The sequence below is a fragment of the Acinonyx jubatus genome, chromosome D3 (genome assembly GCF_027475565.1).
Source record: "Acinonyx jubatus isolate Ajub_Pintada_27869175 chromosome D3, VMU_Ajub_asm_v1.0, whole genome shotgun sequence".
Classification (NCBI taxonomy): domain Eukaryota; kingdom Metazoa; phylum Chordata; class Mammalia; order Carnivora; family Felidae; genus Acinonyx; species Acinonyx jubatus.
The window spans coordinates 47,553,075-47,576,489 of NC_069392.1; the positions used below are offsets into that span (position 1 = coordinate 47,553,075).

A 23,415-nucleotide genomic window follows, 5' to 3' on the forward strand; every position below is an offset into this window, starting at 1 on the left:
ACTCACAGGCCCCTTTCTTGTTTGCTGTACATGTTCTTGTCACATGTGGACTGTTGTTTCATATGCTTATTATTTATTTTTATTTTTTACTTTGTACTATTTCTTCAATTGCATCCGTTATATTATGTTGCATGGAATCTATTACTTCTAGTGCAACCTAGAACTCCACACGTTCTGTTATCCATTCTCCCGATGATGGCACAGAGATTGCCTGGTCGGAAGGCTGTTTCACAGGGAATAGGGTCCTCAATCCAGTCCAGTCCAGTTTACATATAAATTCAGTTCTTTGTGTTCCACCAACGTGGGGAACAAGGAAAATTTGTCCCTGTCATTATTAGACAGCTAAGCGGCCTCTGCCTGCCCTTGATTTGGTGGAGTAAAGGAAGGGGAAGAGAATAGGAACTGCTGAATTCATCTTTCTCTGCTCACTTAACACCTTCGAGAGGGGCGCCATGCGTTTTAAACAAATGGGCCATTCCAAGAGAATCTTTCAAGGTCATTTCTCCAGGCTGAGCCCATTCGAAAACACAGCTGGAAATATAGGTTATGTCTTGAGTACTGTGATATTCAGGGTCAAGGACCAGGCATTGCAATAATCCACATAGCTGGTGATGTCAACCAAGAGGAATTTATGCTGTCAACTGCCCAGACAAAGATGCATATCATCGCTGAAGCTTCTCAACACACTTCTCTCTCTTGCTTTGTTTGGGGAGGAAGGTCTCTCAATGAGCAGGGACACTGACAATTTCGATTTTGAAATTGGATATGGGAAAATCAGGATAAGCAAGTAAGTCTTCTCTTCCATTGGATACTTACTGAGCTAAAACTATGAGAGACCAAAGGGGATAATGTTTTATAAATGATGAGAGAGGTATTTTAAGTGGCCAACAATATAATTTTAATGCATTTAATTTTTCAAACTATGCCACAGTCTCCTATGTGGTAGAAAGTGGTTTTGGCATTTTGAATGTGGTGTCCATGTCTCCCATATGTTGGTTATAATTGAACCAAAAATGGATAAGGCAATAGAGGGTGTGGGTGGAAGACAGAACTTAGTTTAATGTATTTGTTTTTATTCCAAACACTGCAGCTGTGCACTTTTTAAGCAATGAGAGACAGATAGATAGGAAGGGAGGGAGAAAGGGGAAAAGAGAAAGAAAGAAAGAAAGAAAGAAAGAAAGAAAGAAAGAAAGAAAAAAAAAAAGACCGAAAGTCCAGAGAACTTCTGAAATCTAACCCTTCTCAACACAGTATAAATACCTAGTGCTTCTTTGTTGACTGTTGACTGGTACTTCCTATGCCTGAGTATCAAGACTGTGTTGATGAGTAACTTGCATGAATAAGAAGACTGAGGTTAAGAAAAATGGACTCTGCCACTCAAAGCCATGGGACCTTCAACAGGTAGTTTCATCTTTCTAAATCTTATTTTTTTCTCATTTGTACAAAAAGTGGGACAACTGCCTTACAAGTGGTTGTGCAGAGGAGGTGGGAATGCCCTTGGAAATTACCAGGTGTTACACAAGTGTAAAAGATTTTCATGGGGTTCGAAGAAGATATACAGGTTCCCCCACTATCTGAAAGCAGAGCGTTCCTACGAAAGCACTGGCAGGCCGAAATGGTCTAAAGCAGATGCGTTTACCATTTCACAAAAGCAAAAATCCTATTCGTATGTCTTTCTGGTGGCAAACTCAGGTACTAGTGTGGGTCTTTCTACAGTAGCGAGAGTGAAAGGGCTTAAAGCAAACGTCCAGATACCGTGGGAAATCTGTTCCTCCAAAGAGGCCAAATGAATGGATCGGGGAGATGAAACAACTCACCTTGGCAGTGTTTTCCTAGGATAGAATCTGGTGCCCGTATGGTTTCAAGGAAGCATGCCAAGTGGACTGGAGCTCACGTTCCAGAGACTGGGTGCACTCCACCTACCACCTCTAACTCCACCTTTAGAGAACCATAGGTCAAGAGCTCAAGGAAACAGGTTATCGGAATAAACAATGCGTTGGTCTTCCTCTTTCTCAGACACTCAGATTCTCTGATGAAGATAAATGTGAATGCGGAAGGACCTTAAGGCAAGAAAGCGTTCCAAGCCCGACCTGTTGGCCCATTTTATTTCTAGTCCTATACAGGACTTGATGTGGGGCAAATCCAGTCGGTGCTCCCTTTCAACTGTTTCAACTGTTTTCCAAGTCAGGGTTGTTATGATTTAGAACCGAAGGAGCTGCATTCTATTGACATTTGGAAAGTTACACATAGAAGAACCGGATTTTTGTTCGGATGCTGCCCTTTTCAGTGTTTCTTTAAGAATAGGAAGACTAGCATTTGACAGTCCTTGAAAAGTCAGGGTCTATTTCTTCTTGGCTATAGATGGGAGCTCTATTCATCCTTTGCTCTCCTTGAATTCTCACAAAATTACTGTCTATTTGGCAGACTCAGCATAATTGATACTGTTCTGGTATCTAATTTGCAGTACCAGGAAAAAAAATGTAGTCCAGATATGTTGTGAATATATGGTTTCTTTGTTGTGTTGGCGTGACTTACAATATACGTTTGGTCTTTGTCCCCATTTCTGGCATAGAGCTCCTAAAAGTCTTGGAATTTCATATGAGCCCAATAAAGGTGTCTTTTGTTATGTTGACGAGATGACTTTGGGACCTCACCTAAGGATGACCAACCACGCCATGTGATTAGAGGGTTGGAACTTTCAGTCTTCACCCCCCCCCCCCCACCTTCTAAGGGAGGGAAAAGAGGCTGGATGCTGAATCTATTGTCAGCGGTGAATGATTTAGTCATTTAGGCCCACATAATGAAGCCTTCATAAAAATCAAAAAGCACACGACATGGTTTGGAAAGCTTCCAAGTTGGTGAAGGTGTAGAGGTGCTGAGACAGTGGTGCACCCCAAGGGTGTAGGAACTCCGCACTCCTTTCCACATACCTTGCCCTCTGCACCTTCCATCTGGCAGTTCCTGAGTTATACCCTTTTATAATACATCAGTGATCTAGTAAGTAAAATGTCCTTCTGAGTTCTGTGAGATGCTCTAGCAAATTGATTGAACCTGAAGAGGAGGTCATGGGAACCTGCAACCTATAGTCAATGGGCCACCTAGGCTTGCGACCGGTATCTGAAGGAAGGGGCACCCTTGTAGGACCGATCCCTTAACCTGTGGGATCTGACACCATCTCCAGGGAGACAGTGTGAGAAGTAGGTTGAATTGTTGGACGTCCAGCTGGTGTCTTAGAGCTGCTTGTTGGTGTGAGAAACTCTTCTAAACCCACACATTGGAACTGGATGCAGAACCTTATACTTGTTTACAAATGGCTTAGTGTGTCCTGAGGAGATGCTAAGCTCATTTTGGGCAGGAATTACATCAGATGCTACTTGTGTTCCTACTCCATTCTTCCCAGTAGGGTGTTTCCCTAACAAATGCCCCAAAGTACTGCTTGTTTCTTTACTTCTGATTATAAAAAGACTACATACTCACTTTTGGAAATTTGGAAAAACAAAAAGAAGAAATTGACCAATTTCCATAATATTCCTTCCTGCTGCTAACATTTTGGTGGGGGTGACACAGATATTCTGTGGTTGAGCCTACAGGTTGTCTAAGAACAGCCATACCTCTCAATTTCCACTGCTCTCAGAACCTGGTTGTGTTCACGCTTCTCAAACCCATGTACTTGAGGGAGTCTGGCTGGAACCAACTGTCTAGGTCTTGTGTTGCTGGGCAGTAATTGCCCTAGGGCCTGGGCATGGGACCCAGTCCTGGACAATGGAACCAAAGAAGATGTCTGAGGGTGGGTGGGGATTCGTAAAATAGAAGCTTGAGAGGAAATGCCCCTTCCTCACCGGCCATGGCACTCTCTATCATAAGGGAAGACACTGCCAGACTGCAAATGGTAGCACGGAGCACAGAAACACGCATCCATCTGGATGAGCCGCCAAATCCACTGGCCCCAGAATGCACCTCTGGACTTCCTGTTCTGTGAGGTAACAGTGGCCTTTGCATTTAAGTCATTTTTAGCTGCATTTCTGTTATCTGTAGCCAAAATCGTCTTACGTATCATGCCTCCTTCTCTCAGTGGTATATTGTATATGCTGCCCTTGTCATAAAGTGGTCCTCAAAAGCAAACCCCACAAGATTGTGATTACCTGTTTGTTTCTATCCCTTTCTCACAGAGCTCTGAGCTCTCTGAGGGGAGACTGGGTTTTTTGTTGGTTCTTATTTGGTTTTTCGTTCTGTTTTCCCCTCATGCTCAGACCCTAGCACAATGTCTGGCACGGTGTAGGCACTAAGATTTTGTGCAATGACGAAGCTGATGGCTGAATTAATTATTGTGGCTAAAAGCCACCCAATGGCAGGTGGCAAGTATTTATTGAGCATGCTCTTTTCATCCTCAGCTGTTCTCCAGTGAGCTGGGCTCACCAAAGTCACCCTGGAGCCTGCATTTGCTGAAGGTAAGTTTCAGGGGAAAAACTATAACATGTTAATCTGACACGACAGGTACTAAAACTAAACATTTGATAGCACTATTAAGAGATGAAGGTAGGGATGTCTGGGTGGCTCAGTTGGCTGAGTGTCTGACCTTGGCTCAGATCATGATCTCGTGGTTTGAGGGTTCAAGTCCCACGTCGGGCTCTGTGCTGACAGTTCAGAGCCTGGAGCCTGCTTTGGTTTCTGTGTCTCCCTCTGTCTTTGCCCTTCCCCCACTCACGCTCTGTCTCTCTCTCTCTCTCTCTCCAAAGTAAAATAAACATTAAAAAATTTTAAAAAGTGATGTTTAAAAAAAGAGAGAGACTTCATTTACTGGATAGCACTAATCCTCAAACACCTGAAATGATGCCCATCACCTAACTGAAAAGAGAATTCTTCACAAAGCGGTGTTTATGAACTCATTAATATGGGGGTGCTCTTTACTAGTTTGGTAATTGCTGATAATTGCTCTTTCAGGCCAGTGATTACTCATCACTGTGTGCTTTCCCTGTTAGATTGGAAGCTCTGTGAAGTCAGGGGCTACCTATGCCCTTAACCCTGGATTCAGTGCTTTCTACTTGCTCCGCAAACCACTTGTTGACTGAATGGCTCAACACTGGGGGGAGGGGAGGGGAGGTGGATTTCACGGTCACACAAAATTCCAAGCTCGCCCTGAGCTGATTCTGTCATTTGGGCTGCGAGTGGAGGAAGGGGAGAAGGAGGAATGATGTTGGGGGAGAGGAACGAAGGTGAACGTGAAGAAGAGTCTGACCTTCACCCCTGCCCGGAGTTGCCCTGAAAAAAATGCACTAATATGAATTGTGCACAAGGGGGCGGGCCAGAGCTGCTGTGAACGCCAACCTGCTGGCTATTTTGATCTTTGGTAATGTTTTTTAAAAAAATAATAACTGTTAATGCAGAGTAGTTTGTGAGCACACTTTCTCTTATTAAAAGGCACTGAAAAAGCCAAATCTTTCTGTAATGGTGCCGTCATGTATTCCCCACAGCACATTTTAGTCCCTGTTAAAAAGGAACAAAATATGCATTTGAGGGTCCTTGTGTACTTTCTGTGGCCTCTTTGTAGAAGAATTGGTTCCAGAAAGGAATTAAGAAATTCAGGATTTCAGGCAACCCATTCCCAGAGCTTGACCTACACTTCTGTACTGAATATGAGCTAAGGAACAGCAGTTTTTTAAAACAAAAACATGGATTCTAGTTCAGGTTTTCTCTCTTCCTAGATGTGTGACTTTGAGTAAGTCACTTAGATCTCTGGAATATACTATATATATATATATATATATATATATATATATATATAAAATATATAGAATATATAGTCCATATATATTATATTATATTATATTATATTATATTATATTATATATATTTAATTTGTAAAATAAAGGGACTTATTAGGGCCAACATTTCTCATTCTAATAAAACTATGGATTGCAAGCTATTTAAAATCCCTATTGAGATTTCTAAGAAGAAAGAGGGTGAGGCAGGCAGAGGAACCAAGTCTTGACAAGTGAAAGGAGGAGAAGAGGCAGAGGTAAGAGGTTCCAGGCCAGGGAAAATGGGCTTCACTTTGGGAAAACACTGGACTGAGATCTCTAAAGCTCTAAATTCTTTATATTTTCACTTGGATGTCTTCCAGAGACCCAACTTGCCCCACATCAAAGGCGCTATCTTCTCCCCATAAACCATCTCTCTTTCCCAGCATCTTTGCCTACTAATGGCTCACTCACTACATTTCCTTTGAATCCAGACCTGGACCCAGGGCCTTGCCGGCCATTGATCTCAGAGCCAAGTTCTTGTGGGGAAGGCAATGAGGAGGTAACAAATGCATAGGCCATTATAATTGGTGGTGAGTTCTGCAGTGAAAGAGAGGGTGAGAGGTGCAGAGAGGGGCGGGGGGGGGGGAAGATGCCGGGATAGGTGGGGCCCCTGGGTGTGCCTGAGGAGCATAGGGAGTTGAAAGAAGGGACATGGCAGACCATCTTTCATTCATTCCTTTTTCATCATCTATATCCAGTCAGCCACTACCTCTGGCTCATCTTTGCTTTGCACACCTTTTCTATCTCTGACATTCTTTCATATCTAATGTCTGACCTGGGCCTTTCCCCAGTGCCTAGACAAACTCTTCATTGGCCTCCCCACTCCCCACATTTTTCTCACTGTGTCTGCGAACTGCAGCCGACCCATCTTCGTCAACACTACTTCATGCTGTTATGCCACTACTCAAAATCTTCAGTGGCTTCTTGCTGCCTATCGAATGATGATTGCCTCCTCTTCCTTTAAGATCTCCAACATCAGCCCCATTTTAGCCACTCTGCCTACTGCCCAATGACACTGCTCCTCCACCCTATGAGAAGCCCCCTCTCGGTTCCAGGCGTCTTCATGCCTGCACATTTCGGTGGTGAAGTATGGGTGCTTTCGTCTCCCCATTTCCCCTTCCTGACGGGATCCAGCATTTCCTGATGGTCTCCACTTCTTCACATAGTCCCTCTGGCCTAGCACATCCCCATTCCTGCTACCATCATTGTTTTGAGGAGAGCATGCAGAGTGACCCAAACCAGGCCAATCAGACTTTTGGATTCTTGAATCCTAGGACAGAAATGTTGCCTCTCCTGGATGATGTATGCATGCATGTGAAGCCTGGAACTAAAGAAGACACTAGATCTTTCCTTGATGACATGGGACACTGGACTTTACAGGTACGTGAGCCAGTAAAACCCCTTTATTGCTTAAGCTAGTTGAATTAGGGCTTTCTGTTGCTTGCAGTCAAGAGCATCCTAACAGCCTAATAAGCCTATTATACACCAGGCACTGTTCCAGAAAAGCCTTGCTCTCAAGAGGTTAACCTAGGATGGGGCTTGGAGGGCCCCTCCAAAAAAATACCAAAAAAAAAAAAACCCCAAAAATACCAAAAAAAAATCACAAGAAATAAAAAAATAATTTTACATATTGGTAAGTTCTACGAAGAAAAGAAAATGATAGAGAAAGGTTAACCAGAGGGAAGGCTGTTTTAGATTGAGCAGTCAGGAAAGGCTTCTCTGAAGAAATGACATTTAATATTTACTGAGAAACAGGAACTAGCCCTGGGTAGATGAGGGGGAAGAACACTCCAAAGGGAACAGCCAGTTGGAAAGCCCTGTAGCAGGGGAAAAAAAAAGTTGCAGGGTTCCAGAAACAGTCAGGAAGCCCTGTGGCCAAGCAAAGGTACAGAGTGGGACATAGTGATGCTTCTTCCTCTTTCCTTAATCACCTCTCCTTCTTTCTATAAATCTTTTGAAGATTTCAAGGCCTGTCTTATGCTCCACTCACTTCTAGAACTTTCCTTGATTGAGCTAAGGATGCTCTGTCATCCTTTGTGCTTGGAAACTGGAACTTGGAAAGTAGCTGCAGTGTACTGTGTTTTATGGCTCTCTGATTTTTTCCTTAGGATTTTCCTGACTTTCCTTAATTTGATTCTAGTCTTTGATTCTAGCGTCGTAGGTTTTGAGGTGTCTGTCACAAAAACTTAATGCTAGTCGGGTTAATCATTGTGAAAATACACACCATGCTTCTAGATTCACTGCCTCCCTACCAAGGTGCATTTGAAATATGAGATGGAACTACATGGAGCTGTAATGTTGGGGGTGGGGGGGTCAGGAATGTCAAACTTCGGCAATTGTGTGTGGTGTGACTCATATTATAATATCCTCTTTAATTGCACTATAGGCCAACCCTACCACTAACTATCCAAATGCATTGGTCATGGTTCCAAACCGTTCCCTTTGTGGAACCTGGGCCTTCCAAGGAAATGCTCCTTTGTGGTGAAATGTACCTTTGCCACCTGATCATCCCTTACGTTAGTTGAGCGCAGTAAATTATTTAAAAAAAACCCCAATGCAGTTTGACATTTATTTGAATTCAGGCTTGAATGCCGTGTTTGAATTTTATGCATGTGACTGCTTTTTAGTGATGCGATTTGAAAAGAATGATGGACTGTTAGTACATATGTAATTTAGGCCCCCAAATTCTTGGCTGCTTTTGATGAAGCCACGACTGTACCCAGGTACCCATAAAGGAGACAGCCCCTCGGTCCTCTCTCTGGGCCCGGGAACTTGTTGGCAGAACTCTTTTCCTGTACTGGATTGAAAGAAGACAGAGAAGCGCTCCCCATGGATCAACTTGCTGCCACGATGATGCTCTTGGCCCCCACCCCCACCCTTAGCATGTGATCTGCCAAGATGGTGAGAATTAACCCTCCCAGGCTGGGGGCCCTCCTTTCCCTCTAGAATGGCCCAGTGGCTGTCGATTTTACTTTTGCTAATTATTGGTGTGAAACATGTTTTAACTAAACATGTTTAGTTAAACATGTGCAAAAGGGCACGTGTTTCAGGATTATTCATTTGTCTTTCATCGCGACAACATTTTTGTACCTCCTTGGGCCCCAGTTTTCTCCCCTGTAAAACAAGACTCAGGCCAAATGATTTCTAAGGTCATTTTCAGCAAATACCATGTGATTAACCAATGACTTTTCATTGGTAAGATGTTATCCGCCTATTATAGGTACACCCCCCCCCACACACACACTTTTATTCATAGATTTGATTTTGATCATCATTCCACAGGTAGCATTTCCATGCAAGTTTCTTTTAAAGAGAGGGGAAAAAAATCTTCATCTGAGCAATACACACTTTGTCAACGAGTTCATTACAGCTCTACCAAATTTCTTCAAACATGTCAAAGGCATTAAAAAGGACAACTTGAAAGTTCTACAGGAAGCAGTTTGCATTTGGGGAAAAAATAGTAAAAAAGTATCTGAATGATTTCTGAAGTGGTGAAATCCCCCCTTTTGCCCTTTCTCTTGAGTTTTAAAAATAGCCTGAATGGAATCTTACTCAACTTTCTACAAGAAAACATACCTTCAGGCTGAGAGACAGCATTAGAAATTTCATCCTAAAGAATTATTTTTGGGGGGAGGGGGTATGGGGTGGAGTTAGCCTCAAGATAGAGGCTTCTAATTAAATTGCCCTCTCAACCAGAACTGCAGAGTATACGCTATAATCACCACAATTCAGTTTAAATCTGGGACGGAATGATAATTTTGTTAGTTCAGAGGTTTTTAAACTATGGCTCATAACTGCTGGATAGTTTCCGATGACTTTTCAAGGTTCTGCAAGGCGTGTGTATTTGCTGGGGGACCAGGGGATTTTCAGTAAATGAACAAATAAGAAAGATTTCACAGTCTCAGGAAGTTTAAGTAGGTCTCCGATGACGGGAAAGTGCTGTAGTTGTCTTTCTGGCTTTGCAGAGGACAACAAATCCGCAAGAAATTATTCGGGGGGAAGCTCTGAATGCCTTTCCTATGAACAGGATTGGATTTGCCTTTATTCATCCACGCCCTTCATCCCAGTTCACCTGCAGTACTGCTTTGGGAAGGAAAATCTGATGGTTTGAGTAGACAACAGGCAAGGAGTGCGGTAGGTCCAACCCGCGACCTTGGCTTCAGCCCTTCGAGCTTACCACGTGAGCCGACCAGTCATAGGCAAACCAGATCATTCCCCCATGCATTTATTCAATAATAGTGATTGAGTGCACTGCGCTGGGTGAGAGGGACACTGAAACAGAAAAGGTGCTCAGGATCGAGAAGCTTACACTCCTGGGAGAGCAGACCTTGATGGACAAACACCTGAGTAACACGTAAATTAAAATTGTAATAAGAGGTATGCTCGAAATACCAAGGTTTACTGAAAGCACCGCACCTGGGGACTGAGCTTAACTGAGCAGTAGGCCAGGATTAGCTTCCTTGTGAAAGAGTCATTTGAACTGGAAACTGAAGGTTGAGGAAGAAAGTTGACCAGGTCAAGCGTGGGATCAGCATTCCAGTCAGAGGGACCAGTACGTGCAAAGTCCCTGAGGTGGGAAAGAGTTTGGCTCTCTCAAAAAACAGAAATGAAGGGACGCCTGGGTGGCTCAGTCGGTTAAGCGTCCGACTTCGGCTCAGGTCATGATCTCACGGTCCGTGAGTTCGAGCCCCGCGTTGGGCTCCGTGCTGACAGCTCAGAGCCTGGAGCCTGTTTCGGATTGTGTCTCCCTCTTTCTCTGACCCTCCCCTGTTCATGCTCTCTCTCTGTCTCAAAAATAAATAAATGTTAAAAAAAATTAAAAACAAAAAAACCCAAAAAAACAAAAAACAGAAATGGAGCTCAATCTGGCCAGAGCAGTGGTTTCTAAAGCATGTTCCACAGGACCCTGAGGGTCTCTGAGACCCTTTCAGGAGTTCTGTGAGGCCAAACCTGTATTCAAAATGATACTGAGCTGTTACCTGCTTTTTTCACTGTGTTGACATTTGCATGAATGGTGTAAACGCAATGGTGGGTAAAACTGTTGGTGCCTTACTGATAACAAAGCCACTGACACCAAGGAGTCCCCGCGGTCACAGTGTTTCAGTGCCATACACTCAGTTTTCAAAAGTGTCTGTTCACTTAAGACTGCCCTTCGTGAAGCAGGAAAAATCATTAGTTTTATGAAACCTCGGCCCTTGAGTGCATGTCTCTTTAGTATTCTGCGGGGCTAGCTGCAAAGTGTGCAGAAAGCACTTCGGCTGCATACCGAAGTATGAAGGTTGTCTCAAGGAAAAGCGTCTGTGGGACTGAGTTTCCGAGATGCACTTCTCCTGTTTTCATGGAACGCTATTTTTACTTGAAAGAACAATCGGCAGACAAATTCTGGTTATTGATACTTAGGTAACTAGCCTATATCTTCCAGGCAAGCAACTGGCAGTATTTGTTGCCAATGATACAGTTAAAGCTTTCACAGGAAAATGTTACAACTTTGGAAAACTTGTATCTGCTACTTTGATCTTGATATCATCCCAATACGTATAAATACTTTCTAATAAGATTGACTGTCGGGGGCTCCTGGGTGGCTCAGTCACTTAAGCGTCTGACTTCCACGGAGGGCATGATCTCACGGTTCATGAGTTCGAGCCCGGGTTGGGCTCTGTGCTCAGAGCCCGGAGCCTGCTTTGAATTCCATGTCTCTGTCTCTCTCTGCCACTCCCCTGCTCATGCTCTTTTTTTTTTTCTCTCTCTCTCTCAAAAACAAATAAACATTAAAAAAAAAAAAAGATTGATTGTGGTAATATTCCAGGTAGGTGTCAGACGATATAATTCTTCTGCAGAAATTTATGAAAATCTCTTTTGTGAAAAGCTGCATTTTATTTATAAATATAGATACAAAAATTCTATTTACAATTCAGTCAAACACCATATCAATAAACCAATTAGAGTTTATTCAGGAATGTAAAAGTACTTTTACATTAAAAAAAAATTTTTTTAACGTTTATTTATTTATTTTTGAGACAGAGAGAGACAGAGCATGAACAGGGGAGGGGCAGAGAGAGAGGGAGACACAGAATCGGAAGCAGGCTCCAGGCTCTGAGCTGTCAGCTCAGAGCCCGACGCGGGGCTCGAACTCAGGGACCGCGAGATCGTGACCTGAGCTGAAGTCGGACGCTTAACCGACTGAGCCACCCAGGCGCCCTGGGAATGTAAAAGTATTTTTATATCAGGAAATTGTTTAACATATCAGGACTTAAGCAAATTAAGGGGTGAAAATTGATAGGATTTCATCAATAGATGCTTAAAAGACATGCAATACAGTAGACATTCCTAAGTAAACTCTAACTAAAAGATGACTATAAGGAAAGCACTTAAATATAATAAAAATATTTCCCCAAACCCTCCACTAATTGTCCTCATAACAACAATTAAACCATTCTATTTAGGGGTACCTGGCTCCACCGCTGATCCAGCTTTGCCCTCAGTGTGGAACCAGCTTGGGAGTCTCTCTCTCTCCCTCTGCCCCTCTCCCCCACTTGCTCTCTCTCTCTCTCTCAAATTAAACAAAATAAAATAAAATAAATACAACCATTTCATTAAAAATCAAGATCTAGACGGAAAAGCCTATTATGACCAATACAGTTTGACTTTGTCTTGGGAGATCTAGTAAATGTAATAAAAAAAGAAAATGAGTAACTAAAATAAACACTTGAAAAGAGAAATAAATACTGTGCATTTTTGCCCATGATATAAAGTTCAAGCGATCCTAGTGGTTTTTTTAAGCATTATAATTAATAAGAAAATTTAAGAATCAGGATATAATACATAAATTGTTAGCTTTTATTTACTCTAAAAATAATCATATAGAAATGGAAAAGAAAAATATTCTATGCATAAAATAGTGAGCAAATATATCAGAGAATACAGCTAATAATAAAAATGCATCTCGGGGGGTGGGAGGGAGGGGAGGGTGGGCGGTGGGTATTGAGGAGGGCACCTTTTGGGATGAGCACTGGGTGTTGTATGGAAACCAATTTGACAATAAATTTCATATATTGAAAACTAAATAAATAAAAACTTGTAAAATTAAAAAAAAATGCATCTCTATGAATAAAACTGATCTTACTAAGGGCCACAAAACAAAGTCAGACCAACGGAAAGACATGTCGCATCCTTGGTGAGAAAGCAGAATATCACGACACTATTAATTCTCCCCCTAAATATATAAGGATAATGTTATTGCAGTTACAATTGCAGGCTTTTTTTGTTGGGGGATATGGAGGCTAGATAAAATTATCTTAAAGTTCACAAGGAAAAATAAATACTCAAGAATAACCAAGAAAAGCATAAAAAAAGAACAGGAACAGGTTGTCTTACCATTGCATCAGAATATACTATAAGACCATTATGAAATAAATATCTTACTAGTGTGAGAATGAGAAATGGATCAGTGGAAAAGAAAAGAGAATCCAGAAGCAGTCTTATATATGATCATTTAATATACATTATATATCAAATGTGGTAGTGCAATTTAGTGGGGAAATAATAAATTGTTTTAAAAATGAGACCAGTATAACAGGGTATCCATCTGAAATAAAATAAAACAAAACTCCTCTTTTACACCATATACAAAAATACATTCCCCCAGAGAGTACACTTGTAATGGTAAACAATAAAACAGGACAAAATATTGCAGCAATATCTAGGAGACTTTGTGTACAATCTATGGACAAGGAAATCTTAAGAAGATTGGAAAACACAAAGACTCTAAAAGAAAAGATATATCTGACCACATTAAAAATATATATGGTAAAAGATATATAAACAAAATCAAAATACAAACGACAGATTTGGGATAAAATATTTGGAGTGGCAAGTATTTAAGTATTTATACAATATGGGAATTAATTATATAAGAATAAAGGAACTTATATAAATAGAAAGAAATTTTATAAATTGGCAGCTCAACAGAAATGATCAAAGAATATGAAAAGGCAATTTATAGAAACACAAATCCAGGGAGCCAACAAGTGTAAAAAAAGATGCTTGAATTTACCATAGGTGGGGAAATGCAAATTAAGTAATAACGAGATGTCATGTCACGATCAGCAGGTCAGTCAAAATTAAAAACAACTACCACATATGCCATTGGTGGATATGTGAATTTTATAGCATTTGAAGAAAGAAATCTAGCATCATCCATTAAAATTTAAAATATACATACTCAGAAGAATAGATAGCCAAACTGTGGTATGTGCAGACAATGGAATACTACTCAGATGTAAAAAGGAACATATTTCACATGCAACAACATGGTTTAACTTCAAAAACATTGTGCTGACAGAATCATCCAGACACAAAAGAGTCCAAACTGGATGTTTCCATTTATGCCAACTTTAGCAGAGGGAAAACTAAGCTCCAGTATTAGAATGTATGCCTCAGGATGTCTACTTATAGCAATATCCAGAAAGGCAAAGATTAGAAAATAAATGAATCCTCATTAATACAGGATGGGTGATTGTAGGCCACATCAAGGACTAGGGTACTGTCAGTGAAAAAAGAGAAAAAGAGAGGTACACCAAGTAGCTTGGAGGGATTTCTTCAAGACTGTTTATACATGAGTGCAGAAAAGCATTAATATAATCCTGTGTTTGTGAAGCAATGTCCCCAGCCCCAAGCCCAAATGTGCGTAAATGCATATGTGTGTGTATGTTGTGTCTGCAACTCATTATAAGGACATGGAGGAAAATTTGGAGACATAATATTAGGTATGTTAATACGGATCACAAGGGTAGGGAATGGAAGGAAAGAAAAGAGTGACCTAAAACAACAGTGTAAATGATATGATTACATGTGTGCACTTAAAACTTCTATTAGGGGCTCCTGGGTGGCTCAGTCAGTTAAGTGTCCGACTGTTGATTTTGGCTTAGGTCATGATCTCCCGGTTTGTGAATTTGAGGCCCCAGTTGGGCTCTGTGCTGACATCATGGAACCTGTTTGGGATTCTCTTTCTCCCTCTCTCTCTGCCCCTCCCCTGCTCATGCTGTCTCTCTCTCTCTCTCAAAAAAAAAAAACAATTTTAAAAATTTAATAAAAACATTTATATTTATAGGGGCGCCTGGATGGCTCAGTTGGTTGAGTGTCCAACTCTTGTTTTTGGCTCAGGTCATGATCCCAGGGTCATGGGATTGAGCTCCAGTTGGCTCCTCACGGAGAGTGCAGGCTGCTCAAGATTCTCTCTCTCCCCCTCTCTGTCCCTCTCCTACTTGCACGTGTGCACTCTCTCGTGCGCTAAAACATAAACATAAAAATAAATAAATAAATAAATAAATAAATAAATAAATAAATTTACATTTATAGAGGATTACTCCAGGAAAACGCTGCCCATCTTGTTGATAATTTGAATTTGATCCTTGGGTTAAACCAGACCTCCCAGCTATGCATTTGGACTGCATATCGGTCTTCCTTTACTTGCACAGAATGGAACTTTAAAAGCCACCTCTATCGTACAAAGAAGAAACTAAAGCTGGAAAGCTTAACCAACTTGCCCCAACGAACACAGCGAGGAAGTGGCAGACCACGGATCTGAACCAGGCAATCTAACTCCACAAGCCACACCCACATGTTTGCTAAAGGCCTTCTGAGAGTTTAGCAGCCTGATGAGTGAGAAACTTGCCCTGGGTCAAAAATTTAAGGAAGTGCTGAAAAACTCAGAGAGCCAGGTAAATAATATTTGGAAACAAAAACGATACGAATGCAAACCCCCACCCCCTGACATTTGAACAAAAATATCAAAAAAAATTTTTTTTTTAGATTTTTTTAAACGTTTATTTATTTTGAGAAAGAGAGACAGAGAGAGAGACAGAGCATGAGCAGGGGAGGGGCAGAAAGAGAGGCAGACACAGAATCTGAAACAGGCTCTAGGCTCTGAGCTGTCAGCACAGAACCCGACGCAGGACTCGAACTCATGAACTGTGAGATCATGACCTGAGCTGAAGTCAGACGCTTAACCGACTGAGCCACCCAGGAGTCCCCCCCTCTTTTTTATGTTTATTTATTTTGAGAAAGAGAGAGAGTGTGTGTGAGCAGGGGAGGCACAGAGAGAGAGAGGGAGAGAGAGAATCCCAAGCATGCTCCACGCTCAGCATGGACCCCTGTGTGGGCTCGATCTCACAACCGTGAGATCATGACCTAAGAGGAAATGCAGAGTATGTCACTTAACCAACTGAGCCACCTAGGCGCCCCAAGAGTCTGCATTTCAAACAAGCCCATGGTCGTGCCCATGTTACTGGTCCATAGACCTCACTTGCTTTCGAGTAGTAGGGAGCAGGACAGAAAGACTGAGAAGCACCAAAATAATGATAGGGCTCTGGACTCCAGCGTCTGTGTAAGCTTCTACAATAGCCCTGTCAGATGGGTTGCTGCCCATCAAAGACCACCAGGAACACCCTCTAGTCACACAGAGTTAGATTTATTTACCTTGCTGCAAGAGAACACATAGCAAGGGACCACATGAGGGAGTTGGAAGAGTTTATTATAGGATTTGGGCTTGTGCTGGGGGAAACTCAGGAGGGGTAGGGGCTGGGAGCCGTCTAGGCACAAGGGCAATGTGATGACTGGACATCTTGGTACTTTTTTTCTTTCCTTTCCTCTCCTCTCTTTTCTTTCTTTCTTTCTTTCTTTCTTTCTTTCTTTCTTTCTTTCTCCTTTCTTTCTTCTTTCTTTCTCCCTTCCTTCCTTCCTTCCTTCCTTCCTTCCTTTCTTTCTTTCTTTCTTTCTTTCTTTCTTTCTTTCTTTCTTTCTTTCTTTCTTTTTCTTCTTTCATTTTTCGGTCCAGGAGGATGACGGGTTAAAGTAGATAAAGCTCCATCATAGAGAAGCAGTGGTCACACAAATTAGCCAGAAGAGGGGCACGTTAATTATGTCTGTGGTTGCTGAGTGTGGGTCATCCTAGTCACAAGTGGCCTTGTGGCTGGTTTGTTCCAACACAAGTATGGAGTGACCTTTTCTCATTATTGGTTTAATCCTATGAGTGATGTTTATGTTCCCTTAGGAGCACTGCAGCCAGTGCTGTCTAGACCTGGGCGACCCGGGCCCCAGATCCAGGCTCTGTGCCTCTGAGGGCCTCTCACATTGGAGCAGCATGACTGGAATTTTCTAAGCGCTTCCCCAGTGTCCGAGACTGGCCAGGGCTGTCTGTGCCACCGTGCAGGGGCACCCTGAGCCTGGGCTGGAACTCATGTGGGCTCCAGGTCCTGTTTCCCCTGCCTCAGAGCACTCTGAATCTCTACCCTGACCGCGGGGTTGCTCTGATGCCCCGAGGAGCTCGAGACGACTCCCGGGCCCATGTGGTCATCTGCCGGCCTGTGTCCGGGCACCTGTTCCCGGAGGGCCGCCTGGCAAGCGGCTTGTTCCCACCAGCCAATACAGGGTTTCTTTTGTACAACTGTGTGGGACCAAGCTTCCAGAAGGGTGCTGGCACGCCGATCTAGATCAACTGAAACTGATTTTTGCTTTTGTTTTTTTACATTTAGTGTTTTATTTATTTTCTAATGCACATTTTTATTTAAAAGTTCTTTTTAGCTCCATTGAGGTATAACTGACACAACTGTGAGACATTTAAAGTGTACGTTGTGATGCTTTGAGATACGTCTACATTGTAAAAGGATCTCCGCCTCCCCCCACCCCCACCTAGCTAGTTAACACATCCATCACCTGACATATGCACCTTTTTTTTTATTTAGTGAGAACATTTAAGTTCTACTGTCTTAGCAAATGTCAGTTACACACTGTATTGTATCGACTATAGTCACCATATTATACCTTATATCTTCAGACCCTATTCATCTTAGAGCTAAAAGTTTTCCCCTTTTACCAACCTCCCTATTTCCCCCACCCCCCAACCCCCTTCAACCCTTCGTTTCTGAGGCTGTTTTTTAGATTCCACTCAAATTGTTCATCTAGGGGGGCCCCCATGAAAAATATTTGCAGGGGGCCCCTCACATCCAAGGATTGGACCCATCACAGCCTAGCGGGCAGCTGCTGGGGCCATTATTGACTTTTTTGAAAGATTATCACCCTCCTTAGAAAGAACAGGAAACAGAGGCTCACGGAGGTTAAGCAAGTCGCCCGTGACTCTGCAGCAGGTGAATGGGGACGCAGAGCCCCAGACTCCCATGAACACGCTCTAACCCATGCACTCCCTTGGCCACTCTGCCAACCCCAAGGGCACCTTGGATGACTCCAGCCCCATCATCCGTGTTCCATGCACTGCTGACATTTTGAACACTGCTCCTGCTTTTCAAATTGCTTAAATGGTCTTTTAATTTTTTTTTTTTTTCTGCATGGTACTTGTAAATCTCACGCATCTTCCATATTTTGCTCTTTCCCTGCTGCCTCCTCCTGACGCTATGTCCTTTGGACCGATACTGATACCCAGTCCAGATTTGTCACAGGATGATGGAAACACTCCAGAGCATTAACTTTGGCTTTATGTGAACACCAGAGGCTGCGAACAACTAAGAATGTTCTCTCAAATGGCACGGGGACTATCCAGATTGCTGGGGGTGGTGCTGAGGTTAGCTGTGAGGAGGAGGCGGCATGTGGGCAGGGAAGCAAAATGTGTTAAGTCTTCTATTATGGGGTCAGCCCACCCAGTGTGGCCACCCTCCCCACTGCAGATTTCAAGAACTAGAACCAGAGGGAAGTTGGGCCGTGACTAAGAGGCTCCGTGCCCTCTCAGCAGAGAGAGGGGGTCTTGCGGCTTCCATGACACGAGGCCTCTTTTATGCCTTTGGAGAAGATTCCAGAGCACAAAAGTATTAGGAAGTCTCCTTTGTGTGAGTTCAGTGGTCTTTGGAAGCACTTGGGAAGCAGTGTCTATCATGGAAAGCGTGTTGACTTCGGAGTCTACTGATGTGGGCTGGAATCCCAGCATTGCTAGTATAGTAGCTGTGACCCTGTGGAAGGAACCTCAGCCCTCTGTGCCTCAGTTTCCTCCTCTGAAGGGTGGAGGTAATAATTCCTTCCTCAAATGACTGCCGTGAGAACTGACTGAGATGATGCTAGGACGGTGCCTGGTACCGGGTACACTGTGGTCATTGGCATCTTTTTGTATCTTAAACTGTCTATTGACGACAGCTTCAGAGCGTGGGCCTGCGCTCCCTGGTGTCACTTCAGAAAGTTGGGGGAGGGGCACCTGGTTAAGTGTCCAACTCTTGATTTCAGCTCAGGTCATGATCTCTTGGTTTGTGGGTCAAGCCCCACGTCGGGCTCAGCACTGATGATGCAGAGCCTGCTTGGGTTCTCTCTCCCTCTCTGTCCTTCCCCTGCTTGTGCACTCTCTCTCTCTCTCTCTCTTAAAATAAGTAAATAAAAATATTTTTTTTAAAGTTAGGGAACCTCTCCCACTTATATGTAGTTTGTTTTGAAAAATCGGTTACAAGTGAGCCATCCAGGAATACGTCCAAACCCTTTCCACCCATTTTCCATGTTCAGCCTATATCACCCCTGCAAGTCATGAAGTCCCAAAACCCTGCAGCCTGCTGTGTAAAATAGAAGCTGCTTTCACTCATCCGGAAGCTTCCCTTTCGGAGCTCACTCTATTCCTAACCTTCATAATTTCCTTGACACTTGAACACCTTTCTTTTTCCTCTTTATCCATTTTGTGTCTCGCTCACCACAATGTTTCTGGTAACTTGAAGACTTTCAAGAATATTCCAGGGCTCACCACACCCTCCTGTTTTCTTCCTCCTGCTCAGTGTTTCTATGCTGAAGGCCCGGTGTTTTGTGAGCTGCTTAGGGAAGGTCAGTTGGTGGCCTTTGCTTTGGGGTGAGATGTATCTAGCCTTGACCCCTGTCTCTACTACTCAGCAGTCAGCCACGTGACTCAGTCCCATGTGTAAAGGTAACTGCCATAAGTCTGGAGGGGGTCAGTGGGACCACACAAGGAAATGCTCGGCAGGGCGGGAGACCAGGCCCAAGAGCTGTGACAGCCCTGGTGGCCAGTCCACCTTGGAGCAAACCTCATCTTTTCTTGCCTAACTCCTGCCAACCTCCTCTTGACCAACTTTCTGGCCTCCCACACTATCCATTTTGCATACTGTTGCCAACTTCTATTCCTAAAATGTGACTTTTATCATGCTGTCCTTCTACTCAAAAAAAAAAAAAAAAACCCAAAATCTTCAAAAATTCCCCCTTGATGAGTCTTGCATTTAGAGCCCTGCACAGAATAGCCTCACAATTTCCTCCCTCTCTTTTCTCAGCCTCCTCTGCCTCCACATCCCTGCACCTGTCTTCCAACATCTGAGGATTCTACAAATATCTGGAGACGCCAACAGGCCTGCCACCCGGCCCACAGACTCTGGAGCAATGAACACCCCCGGGGAAGTGGAGATCTGAACTCTGCCTCCAACTGTGAACGGGGGTTTAGTTGGGGGTAGTTCAAGTCAGAGGAGACGAGAGTGCCTGGCAAGAAAAGACACAATGAAAAGAGAAGATGATGGCAGGGACATAGGGTATGGGGGCAAAGAAGTCTGGAGAGGCGGCAGTCTGGGGCCTAAGTGGGGCAGTGGGAGGTGAGGGTGGGGGGTGCATGGCCCCCTAGGCCAGCACAGGCGTTTGGGTTGTGGCCTGTGCCCGGTGGAGGCTCCTGACCATTCTTAAGCAAGGATGTAGCATTCTGTAATTTCCAACGAAAAGGGCAGTTTTAATGGTCATAGAAGGATGTTATGGTTATTATAGAGAATTGGAAAGATACAGAAAATATCGAAAAAACATAAAGAAGCAAAAATGAGAAAACGCAAATCTTGTGGCCTAGAGGTAAACATTGATAATGTTATTGCATTCCCTTCTTATTCTTTCCCTCCCTCTCGCACCCTACCTCCCTGTAACGAGTGCTCACTATGTACAAGGTATTGTTGTAAGACCTCTGCTCAGTTGATCCTCACGACAGCCCTGTGTCGAAGACAAAGTAATTTTCTGCACTTACAGATGGGGGAGCGTTAAGAAGCTTCTCTGGGCTTCGGACCAGAGGGCAGGCTCTGAACCCCCGGGGCCACATTGCTGCTTGACGGTCACGTGGTCAACACAAACACACGTGTACGTAGAGAAAGGTAAAATTTTTGTTTAAAATGGAGTCTGGCATTCTAATCTTCTGAATTGGGGTTTTAAAAAGAATTTTGATGGGCACATGAAGGGGCTGTGTAGGTAGGGAGTCGTTCAGAAAGTGTGTTGGGAAAGACAAGCCCACAGGAAAGAGAAGGACGAGGTGAGCATGGGGGGTGGGGAGGAGGTGATGAGTACAGAGACCTTTAGGAGGTGGAAATAACAGATGACTCAGTGTGTGTGCACCTGAGTGCATGTGTGTGCATGTGTCCATGTGTGTGCACGTGTGTGTGTGTGTCAAGGAGGTAGTTGAGGGAAAGGACATGATGAGGGAAATCCCAAGGATTTTTTTATTGAGCACCTAGGTGGATGGGAAAGCCCTCACAGGAGGGAGGAAAGTTAGGGGCACCAGGAGGGAAGAGTTCCTCTGGGGCCTCATGAGAGGGTATTTTCTGCCACCTGGACCTGTTCACTAGGCAGTTAGACACACACAGGTGGAAAAGAGTGGAATCAGCTGCATCATTCATACTCAAGTCTTAGGACGTGAGGTTCCCTGGAGAGGATATTTAAAAGAGGAAATAGCAGGGAAAGCTTAGGGACAGGACGTCAGACAGGATGGCAGAGTCTGATGGTTGGATTCAAGAGTGGCCAACACACAGAGATCACAGACCAAGTGGGATGGGATCAGGAGGAGGAGGCCACTGGACTCAATGCTCTCCTCCCCCAAACCCCGCTTCTGTGGGTTAATCTCTCGGCCACCTTTCACATTCATTTTTGCATGTTCACCCCCGCTTTATCGGTCCCCTTCATTGTCCCAGCCTGGTGTGCCTCTAAACCCGATTTATACCTTCACCTCCTCCAGCAAACCTTCCCAACTGCTCACCACTGGGCCTCCAGCCCCCTGTTTCCTGCCCCCCCCAACCCTGTCATTTATCTTGTTTCCTCCCAAGATTCCAAGCATCTAGGGCAGAGGCTGCCTTCCTTGGAACCCCACAGTGCCTGATCACACGGTCCTGATTAATTGGTTGTTTATAACCCATAGCATAGAGTCTATTATTCTACTTGTATAGTTTGGATTTTTTTTTAATCTTTATTTTTGAGAGAGAGAGACAGAGAGACAGAGACAGAGTGCGAGTGGGGGAGGGGAAGAGACAGAGGGAAACACAGAATCCGAAACGGGCTTCAGGCTCTGAGCTGTTAGCACAAAGCCGGACACGGGGCTGGAACTCACGAACCGCGAGATCATGACCTGAGCCGAAGTTGGACACTTAACCGACTGAGCCACCCAGGTGCCCCTGTATAGTTTGGATTTTTAAAATACACTTTCTTTACACCAGGAGCTCCTCTACCCTTTTTCGCTTACTCTCGGCTTTGTGAGTTCTTCCCAGGGCATGTTCTTCCCTGTTGGCTTGGCCTTTTGCTCCTCAAATGCTCCACAGGCAGCCTGGGAGCTGAGACGCATCTTCTGTTCCCTTGCATTTTCTCACTTCCCCACTGGTCTCTGTCGCCGACGTCCCTCACTCCCAATTTATGACAACCCCTCATCCTAGAACCCCTGGTGCATTCCTTCTGGCAAGCCATGCTTGCCTAAACACTTAGCTGTTTGTAAGTACCTACTCACTTAATCTGATGGGATTAAGACACGCAGCTGTCAGCTCCATGCCTTCTTGCGGCATCAGCTCAGTGACTCCCTACCAGCCCTCTAGGCAACTACAATGGCAGGTGTCAGATCTCCACCGAGAGCTGCACAACTTCATCTTGAGTTCCTCCGATCCTCGTAGGTTCCACGTAGAGCCGGAAAGAATCCTCACCCATATACAACAACTGTGTTTGCTTGTGTGTGTGCGCGCGTGCGCACAATGAGCAACAGCAATGATTATGATGATGATGGAGTCGATAAAAATCACTATCATTTTCTGAGCACTTATGCACGGCAGGCCCTATGCAAAGTGCTTTATCGACATCCTTCAGTCAGTCCTCCCTTCTCTGCCTGCCACTCTTCCATGCCCTGTGGAATCTTGGGGTTGCTCTGAAATCACTGCAATGCTGGATAGGAATTTTTGGTTTCCTTTGTGGAGGTGAGATGGGGGTAGACCCAGGAATTCCATGATCAGCACAGAGGCTTTGGAGGACACCCATGGCGGCAGTGAAGTGAAATGACCTGATTCTACTTCATCTCTAGCTCTTATCGCCCCTCCCTCACAGAGAGGAACTGGGGTCCTGATGCTACAGTCGATCCGGGGAAACAATGAGCTTCCCCTGGAGATCCAGCGCCTATGGAGCATGTTTGTGACAATATGCCACCAAATAAGCAATGCTTGATGGGATTCTAATTAAATTAAACAGAGAAGATAGAATCTAGGAGGGTAAGTTTCCTTAAAAAGAATCAACTGTCTTCCCAGTCTTGCTTGTTACACTTCCACGCCTGCTTAGGGCTATTACCTTTCTAATTGGAAAGAGGTAACAAACCAATGGTGTGGAGGTAGAGAAATACAAAATAGAACATTTCTGT

At 43.9% G+C, this 23,415-nt stretch overlaps 1 protein-coding gene and 1 long non-coding RNA gene across 2 annotated transcripts in view; one reads left to right on the forward strand and one right to left on the reverse strand.

The window, feature by feature from the left end:
- Positions 1 to 23,415, reverse strand: part of KCTD1 (potassium channel tetramerization domain containing 1) — a 186,337-nt gene that overhangs the window by 149,762 nt on the left and 13,160 nt on the right. The gene's annotated exons all lie outside the window — the stretch shown is intronic.
- LOC113602221 (uncharacterized) lies at positions 140 to 20,985 on the forward strand. Its single transcript, XR_008291819.1, has 6 exons — positions 140 to 787; positions 1,252 to 1,401; positions 4,392 to 4,448; positions 6,122 to 6,300; positions 7,076 to 7,181; positions 20,063 to 20,985. It is a non-coding gene; the product is annotated as an uncharacterized LOC113602221 (long non-coding RNA).